The sequence below is a fragment of the Meleagris gallopavo genome, chromosome 2 (genome assembly GCF_000146605.3).
Source record: "Meleagris gallopavo isolate NT-WF06-2002-E0010 breed Aviagen turkey brand Nicholas breeding stock chromosome 2, Turkey_5.1, whole genome shotgun sequence".
Taxonomy (NCBI): Eukaryota; Metazoa; Chordata; class Aves; order Galliformes; family Phasianidae; genus Meleagris; species Meleagris gallopavo.
The window spans coordinates 23560351-23569539 of NC_015012.2; the positions used below are offsets into that span (position 1 = coordinate 23560351).

The window sequence follows — 9189 nt, forward strand, 5'->3', positions numbered from 1 at the left end:
TTTTTTGGACACAATCAGGCTTTTTTGTACATAATGGAATAATGACATAACCTTCATTATAACATCTCAAATGCAACAATATAATACATTTACTTAAGTCTGGGAGAAGGAAACCAAACCAATTTATTATAGCCTGTTGATTCACACTCACATGCTGTGCAGTTCGTGTGAAGGCCCCATTTACTTTTTCACATGAACTGCCACAGCATGGTTTAAATAGAGATTTCTCTAGCAGTAGTGTTAAGGCTCCTTATTAACATCATTTCTGGAGTCACTGGGCCAAGTATATCCCTAGTGAAATTCCACTGATCTCAGTGGGGTTATCCTTGAGATATATTTGCTCCATTGTTTCTACAGAATCTCTTTGTTCTTTTTTTGATCTCTTTAAGAATTTTGTTACTTTGAAAATTTCTTGCATAGCGAGTCATAGCATTAAAAAGTTCACAACACTTGTAAATAACTTCTTAGGTATTTTTTGCACATTTCTACACAGATCAGAAATGATATCCAGTAACATATTGCTTGTTTCTCTTCTTTATTTATTTATTTATTTTTTAATTCCGAAACTTGATGTGGCTACCAAAAAACAGTCTGAGACAGACTGCATGTGCATTTGGCATTATCTTCTGCCAGCTCTCTCTCTTGCAATTTTTGGAAACACGTATTTATTGAGCAATGAAACTCCCAAGCCTAATATATTCTCATCTGAAAAGTCAAGCTTTTGTGTGATGTTGTGTGTCAGTCATGAATGTTTATCTTCATGGTTGTTAGTTTTGGTTTGGTTTTCATTTTTACTTCTATAAAGCATTGTGGACAACTTCAAAAAAAAAAAATTAAGTCAACTGACCACCAAATTTTTGCTCAAGTTAGATGTGTAGTTAATGACCATTTTGTACATTACACATATATACGTGTATATATACGATTTACATTATTTACTTTTTTTTTTCGGGAGAAAAAACAATCTGACTAGACAAGAGGACAAAGAAAAGTGGTCCCTTGGATAAGTGGTGAGTAAATGGAAAATACATCTTGTTCTCAAAATGCTCGTATCTCATATCCCTTTCTGTATATTACTGAAGGTTTGCACAGGCATTTGGTGGTCTCATTAATTGGTATTAATTTTTCCAGAAAATTATTAACTCAGCACATGGAGCTCTTTATTTGACTTAGCATTCAAAGAGTCTGGCTCTGTCAGAAATTTTAATTCACCAAAATTAAATTTGATTTTCACCAAATCCATAATCAGCAGAGGAAAATGACTTGGACCAGGACCTCTGGTTCCCTGAGCTCATACTTATCTTCTTGTCAAGATCTTTTTATTCTTCAAAAAATAATTAAGTCCTAACGTGAGATTGCATTTTGTAGGGAACAGCCTACAGGCTCTAGGGTAATTAAACCCCTGCTTGTTAACTACTGCTTGAATAAATAACATTTGATTCTGTTGATAACCAATGAGGACGTGCTAGCATGGAAAAAGTTCTTGTGCCAAAATGACTTTTGCACTAGAGATATGTGTTCGGGAAAGTGCTGCAGCAGAGTTGTACCTGTGAGTTGAGTTACTTATTGAGGTACAGCTGTAATTTTTGCAGATTTTCCAGTCTCTTCCAGTATGTTCTTCATGTTGAATGGAGAAATGATACTGCCCCTAAGTAAGGATGTGAAAAACCCTCTAAAAGTACTCACTAGCAAGGCTTACTTTCAAACTACACACACAGAATTGGTTTATATTTATAGAGATTTGTATGTGAAACAGAATGGAAAAATGTAATCTAGTTTTATTTAACATCTCTCTCAGAATCCTAAAAACTGTTTTCAGATAAATTAGGTGCCTGTAAGTGTAGTGGCTATGCAGGAAAACATTAACAGCCAAGCTTCAGTCAGCAACAACCCTCCATATTATATTATGTGTTAACAAAGTGAATGCTAGTTACAAACCTGGGGTTGTCTCTGTGCACTTTTCAAAACTGCAATGTGATCATTCATCAACAAAACATTAGAGCTCAGATAAAGAGCTGAGGGCCTCGTCTGAAAGCTGGGATTCTCAGGCATCACCAGGTACGTCAATGAAATGTTTCCATTATACTTGTCCAATCGCAGCATATTATTCATGTCTTCCTGATCTGCAGATCACTGAGACCAAACAGGAATCTGTTGAGACATACTTTAATTTTGATCTTTGCACTAAGAGTGATCCATGAGCAAAGAGAAGTACAAAAATAAGGCATTAAGCACTAGCATCTATTTCCTCGTTAGCTCCTTGAATTTTCTAACATCAGCATCACAGATTTCAGAGAGTACGTGAAGTCATGATTTTGCAGCACGTAACATCTGGTCTTGTGCAACACAGCTGAGCCTCTTGAAGAAGGAACACAAGGGACGGGACATACAGTTTGTCTTTTGTGGTTAGAAATACTCTGCAGAATTTCCCATCTTTGGGATACACATCTTGCAAAATGCAGCACAGACAGAGAGTCAGGGTGCCATTTTGACATAATTGTAGGGCTCTTGGGTGCTAATGGCTCTCTTCTCCAGCCCCCAAGACCTCAGGGCAAACAGGTGAAAAGTAAGAGCAACTGGAACCTTTCACAAAAAAGACCTTGCGTGCGTGTCCTGGAGGAATATTTCTGCCTGGCAGATATTCCTGGAAGATTTTGGGTGGGTCTACATTGTGTTCCTTAAGGGCTCTCCTTCAGAGGCTGGTGCAGATGGAATCTTTTCACCAGGCCTTCAGAGAGCATCAGAGGGCCATTGCATTCTCACCATCCTTCTGTATAGGTGAGGAAGGACACCCCGAACAGCTCTTCACCATCTGGAGGTACTGATTTTCACTGCAAAGGCAAAAAAACAGATTTTAGCTGCAGAGTGATGTGATGAGAAAGCTTGAAGGAAAATAATTTCTTTCATCCTGGGAGTATAAGAGAACTTTGCATTATTTTTTCCTACCAAGGTAGGAAATAATAAATACTCCTCAGAGTATAAAGCCTCAGTTGTATCTGATTTACAAAGAGAGGAAAAAACAAGGACTTGGGGTCTTAAACTGTGTAGTGCAGTTCTGGACTGTGTTGTAACAATCCTTTTCAAGGCACTGCTTTAATGTACTCTCCAGCTAAGCAAAATGAAATGGAAGATACCTCATCAACTTCTGCGTTTAATTTCATTTGCAGAAACTCTATGTGTAGAACTGTGCATAGCCTTTTTAATAGTGTTGGATCCACCGTCAGCTGAAAGATACTTGGATGAAGTACTGGAAATTATTTTAGTATTTTCAGCAAGAATCACTAACAGTGATGAGTAACTTCCTAGCTATCAAGTGCATCAGGCAGTGCACATTGTTCCTCAACCTGATACTCTTAGCTGGGAACTTCCCTTCCCTGTGGTTGTTGATCTGCCCTGGGTTTTTTGCCTGCCTCTTCAGACCAGGCTGCTCTGTGTGATCTAGTCGAATGTTGAGCAATCAGTACCACCAGGGCTGTGTTTTTAATGAGAAAAGCAGTTAAGTAAATGGAATGTCATTAAGACATACGACTGTTTTGGAGATGATGCCAGCAGTATAACAGAAAGTTACTTTAAAATATTACTTGCTATACATTTATTTTTAATGCATATGAAACTGTAGAAACAAACCACTTTAACTAGCTGAAGAAATTGAGACTCTTTGTATGTGCTATTTCAAATCCCAGTAGTATTTCAGCCTCTTGGAGTTGTCTCTTGAACTGTCAAAGTGAGATCTGGACAGTTTCTCAGTGTCTCTGACTATTAAATCCTTAAGTGATGTGTCTATACGCTTAAGGAATGGGTCAGCTTGCAGACAGAAATGTACCAGTGTTTAAAAAAAGGAACAGATTGGTTACTAGCATATTGCCATGAAAACCTTTGACCTCAGCTGACTGGGTTTGTTCCAAGATTCAGTGTTCACTTTAACATTGTATGAGACAAAGTTATGTGGCCAAATATCCGTATGTTTTGTTTTGGTTTTTGGATTTTTCTTTTGTGTGCGTGCGTGTGTGTGTGTGTGTGTGTATGGTATGTTTTTCTCGTTTTGAATCTGTAGTGACACTTTCCTATTTAGAAAGAACAAATGTCCTTTTGTTGTGAATCCTCCACAGCATTTGTGGCTCATATCAGTCCCACTGTTATTAATAAACCAGATAAGGTTTTGAAATGCTAGCAGTTACTCCAGCTAAGAGTTGTTGCCTGCTTCCTAGGTAAAATGAAGATCATCCCCTTCTCTGGCAATCAGCCTTTAGCTGCTGGCGATTCGAGGACCTCATTTCTGTAAAGCACCGATTGCCCACTATTAGGCAGTAGGAGCTGGGAGAATCACTGAAGGATTCATAAGGAAGAAAATGAAGGATTTGTCTATGAATACAGGCCTCAGACCTGCTTTTTTGGAACTTTGTTTCTTTGTTTCGAAGATACATAAGAAAGTAATTGGGCTTCTTGGTTTTCACAGTATGAGCTTTCTTAGCAAATTTAAATGTGTTTTTTTTAAAAAATACGAAACAGAGTAACACAGACAACTAGGCAGAATCTGTTGTGAGTCATCACTTTCATTCTCAGTTAAAGTTCTCTATTTCTCAGCTTCATGGCATCATAGATGTAATTCAATCTCATATCCTCTCTCTTTTTCCGGGAAGTTCAAAATAACTCTGCAGGGACATTTTAGGATCAGGCGGGCAAACTTTTAACAGTTTGCAAACACATAGGTCCCTTTGCTTTATCCATAATCACAATTTATAAAGGAAGAGAGTTGTTCACATTTCTTGAAGCCAATGTATCTTTTGGAATATAGCTAGGGAATGCAGCATGGGATGATTTTACGTATTATAACGTCTACCACTAAAAGAAAGTGTTAATAATAGCAGTGGTAGCTACTGCAACATAACAGCATACAAAAAAATAAGGATGAAGGATGGATCCGCCATCTCAAAACCTGCAGATCTGTAGGAATAAAGAAGTCTGAAAACAATCTTTAATTGTTTTTTCTTGTTCTCTCAATTTGTTCCCTGACTTTGTGAAAAAAGAAAATAATAAAAAAAGGAGAAGCCTATTTGTAGTATTGCTAGAAAAAATCCATCAGAATTCTTTGCCCTTGGAAAAAATGTGCTAGAAGATGGTAGCTTTGACACTTCTTCAGTAATTGGGGAACTTCAGGAAAGAATGTACAAAGAATGTTAATGAATTTTCTACATACTGAGTTTGAATTGCCTCAAACACTGTGATTGACATGCCTTGAAAGGAGGAAAAGCTGAACTTTAACTTTTGTGCTTTAGATAAGATGAGGTCCTGCACAAGAAATCTCACAGCCTCCAATCCATATATGTATATTGCTAGCAGCAAAATGCTTGCCATAGCTTGTTGAAATTGGCAGAGTTTTTTCATTTTTATCTGAATAGAAATTTGGTAAACCATAAGAAAATTAATCAGTTAGAGGTGATATCCACAGAAGAAACTTATTTATAGAGATTCACTAGACTTGTTATGTTGGGCACATCAGAATGTCCTTTGCAAAGGATGACAGTGCCTGGAGAGCCACGAATGCCAGGCAACAGGAAATGTTGACCGTGAAATTCCAGCTTTCTTTAGAACTGTCTTCATAACTCTGGAGCTAGGAGTGTCGTGTAAAGGAGAAAGACCAAGCAAAGCAGTGTGTGAATGAGACTTTAAAGTAAGCTTTACTTGGAAGGAGAATGCTAGGGATTTGTTCCCTACTTGGCTTAGCTTAAAATAGTGAACTGTTAATCAGAACAGTCTGAAATATTCATCTGTCCCCTTCCAGGCAAGTTCCTTAACCTGAAAGCCAATGGCTTAACAAGTATTTAATTACTCCACTCAAAATGAAACAGTTTCCAGGGAAATATTTGGAGGCCCCTATAATCCCAAGATTTCCCAAGGTACCCTCCAGAAATTTTTTGGAGAGAGATTTCTAAGCCAGAATTCTGTTAGACAAAGGGAGGGAAAAAAAAAACCAACAGGTTTTCCAAGTCCTAAGGGAATGATCGTACTGCTGAGGTGTTGGGTAAAGCATGGAAGCAAGAACAAAAGCCAGTGTGCAAAGAACAATCAAGGACTCCGTGATCTTCAGATCTAAATTTTTCGTGGAACACATGGCAGGCTGAAATATGGGAACCACAGACCCAAAGGCTCCTTTGAGACTTGTTATGGAATAAAATTTTGTATAGAGATTATTTTAGCTTTACTTCCCTTTTTTTCTTTTTTCCTTTTTTTCTTCTTGGTTTTTACTCTTTTCAAACTAATTAGTTTGCTCTCTTTGTTGTTAAACATTCAGCCAACACTTGGTTTTCTTCTCAATACTTCGTGTGTTATTGCAGATGATCAGTATCAGATTTGTGAATAGGGTCATTTCCAGAATTTCTTTTCATCTCTTGTGATTATGTAGCCTACTTTTTGACTTGTTCTCCTCAAGACTCTCCGGTTTTGCAGAGATTTGGAAAAAAAAACTAGTAAAGAAATTGAGGATGAGATTTCTGAGGGAGTTCTCACAGTGATCTTACAGAAAAAGGCAGAGGCCTTGCTTTGGAAACTGCTGGTGGTATTGTTTACATTCAGGACAATCCTGGAAGTCGTTTGTGTTAATTGCATTTAAAAACTTCTCCACAACCTGCCCAGGAGCTTGCCAGAGTGACAGAGTCTGGAAAAGATGAAGTCTTAGAGGAGTCTGATTTCCAGAAGAGATATGGCCGGGCCTCCATAAAAGGACAGAGACTTCTTTATAAGTCCCTCTCAGCTGGCCAGCGTCTGAAGAGAATCACACGAAATCACATCGTTACATGAGACTCCCATACCAAATAACCTGAGTTAGGTTGCATATGCTACAGATGAAAAAAGTACCCAAGCAACAAGGCACAAGCAGGTGCACTGAGGGTTTGGAGATAACAGTCTGTTCATTCAGCACTGTGATTTGTCTGATTTTTTCCAGGGCTTGATTGCAGAGGTGAGGCAAGTTCCTCCTCTCTGACTCTTCTTGACTACTTCTGTGGTTTGAAGGGAGTGTCACAAAATGTATTTTGAGGAAGAGACTGAAGAAAACATGACAGACAAATGAGAATGGATTAACATATTGAGACCTGAGTAGAAGGACACAGACCACTCTTTTCACTGGATGCTAAAGAAACATGATGAATACAATGGATCGGTAATTTTAATATGGCCTCTAACGTCACAGTAATTGTGTCACCACTGCTAACCATTGTTCAGTCTTACCACCAGCTATTCTCTAACACACCAGGGCAAGGGAGGACTGGAAGGAGATGTACATAGAGTTCTTTCCAGTATAGTTGAGGCATGTCCTGGCTGGAGAGGGTAGGGATCACAGTAAGAATTGGTGCCCCGTTGTTTTTTGATGAAAAGTAGAATTTCTGAGATTGAGGTGCCCTCCTGGAGCTAGAAAACAGCAGCAGCCCCACAAATATAGAAAATAGAGAGAAAGGGCTGAGAACTGGCTGCTTTGCACATGCAAAGAACATAAAATCAGTAACTTATTTATAAAGAATAATTAACTTGGCACAAAGGAAGTCTGTGACAAAACTGGAAAGTGACTAAGACATGTCACGAATCACAGGACAAGGGAAAGAGAATAAGCAGTACTGCAGGCTACAGCAAGTTGTATTGAGGGTTACATCAAATAAAAGATCTGCATCTCACGCCAAAGATGAAAATGTGTCTGCAAAGGGGTTTCTAAAGAGGCTGGGAAGTATTTGAATAACGAACTGGTGAAGATCGCTGAGTATCAGTTTAGGATGCCAGGTGGTACCTCTGCTGTGGGTGATAAGCAAACACACTGCTGCGTGAGAAGGCAAGGATGTAATACCTTTGTATTAGCTATTTCCATCCTGGCTAGTTTCCTACTCAGAGCTCAGAACTATCAGGCAAGTTACCTCGCGTGTTCTTGTTCTTCTACAGCGTTATGGCAAATGAAGCAAGTTACTGTATGTTGTGGGTACTGAGCCAAAGTTTCAGTAGCTTCTTCTTCTTTTAACTTCGTTATGTAGCATATTCCTGTAAATGTTAAGTGCTACAGACTGTTGTCCAGCTGAAAAGTCACTCTTCTCAGCCAAAATACAACATTCAAGTTACTCAGTGGTAGCAGAAACGAGTGTCTGTGAATTTCATGGCCTGGTGAGCGGGGCATCTTGCCAGGCGCAAACAGCTTGTGAAATAAGAATGCTATCTGTAGGAAGTATAATGTAAATTCTTTACTGTTGCTTACGGCTTTAGTTTTCAAAAGGAAAAAGTTGTTAACACTGAACTTGGCTGTTCTTCTGCTGTTTAGAGCCATACCTATTGCTGCCTTCATGGTATTAGAAGATAGGGTAAATAAAATGTAATGTTTCTGTATAATGTTTGTTTGAGTGCAGATTCTAAAGCTGGATGAGGTGAGTCAACTGGAGTTTATTTCTAATAGTCTAAATGTTTTCCCAAAATCTGGGGTAGCTGAAAGAGATCCAGAAAGTTTAAATTATTAACATTACTAAATATCGTCAAGTCAAAGGCAGACTTTCCAGATAAAAAGGAATGCTGGAAAAGGGAGAACAAATTTGTTGACTACCTTATAAAAAATTGAAGCAGAAAAGCTATTTTGGGCTGCTCTAACAAGTGTAGGAACTAAATAGCCTGGAAAATTTCATGTCTAACAAAGTTAGATAAAAAGTTCCTGTAATCCAAAAAGGTTAAATCTCCAGGTAATGCTTTTTTAACTGACAGAATTGAAGAGATTTTCAAATAAAAAATTGTTTCCAAAAAAGACCCCAAAAACATAAGAGAATGGGAGAAGAACAAAAAAGAAAAAGGACATAACAATAATGCTATTTGATAGAGCACATTCTCAGCTACAAAATACTATTCTTTAGGATACTCACCACCATTAGCTGTGCATTTTTGCCAGCAATGAACAAGAGCCTGTATGCCGTCTTCATAAATATCTGCACGAGCAGAGTTTTCATTAGGATTTGCAATTGATTATCAGGAATAATTCTTAAAGCTACCATTTTTTAAAGCTATGTCTTTATATAAAAAAAAAATAATCTTGTTTACTGAATATGAGTTTAAGCTCATTAATTCCATTTTGCTACATAAAATAAACTAATTTCTTAGCTACACTTGTAAGAAATTCTTTTATTTAGAAAGTAAATCTGTAATTTAACTGAAATATTGTTCTCCAAAACA

At 37.8% G+C, this 9189-nt stretch overlaps 1 long non-coding RNA gene across 1 annotated transcript in view; it reads right to left on the reverse strand.

Annotated features, from left to right (window-relative positions):
* Positions 1–844: 844 nt before the first annotated feature.
* LOC116216306 overlaps positions 845–9189 on the reverse strand; it is an 85725-nt gene continuing 77380 nt past the window's right edge. The window contains exons 4-5 of the long non-coding RNA XR_004158819.1: positions 8883–8945; positions 845–2831 (exon numbers count right to left, since the gene is read on the reverse strand). This is a non-coding gene — a long non-coding RNA (uncharacterized LOC116216306). The remainder of the gene's footprint in view (positions 2832–8882; positions 8946–9189) is intronic.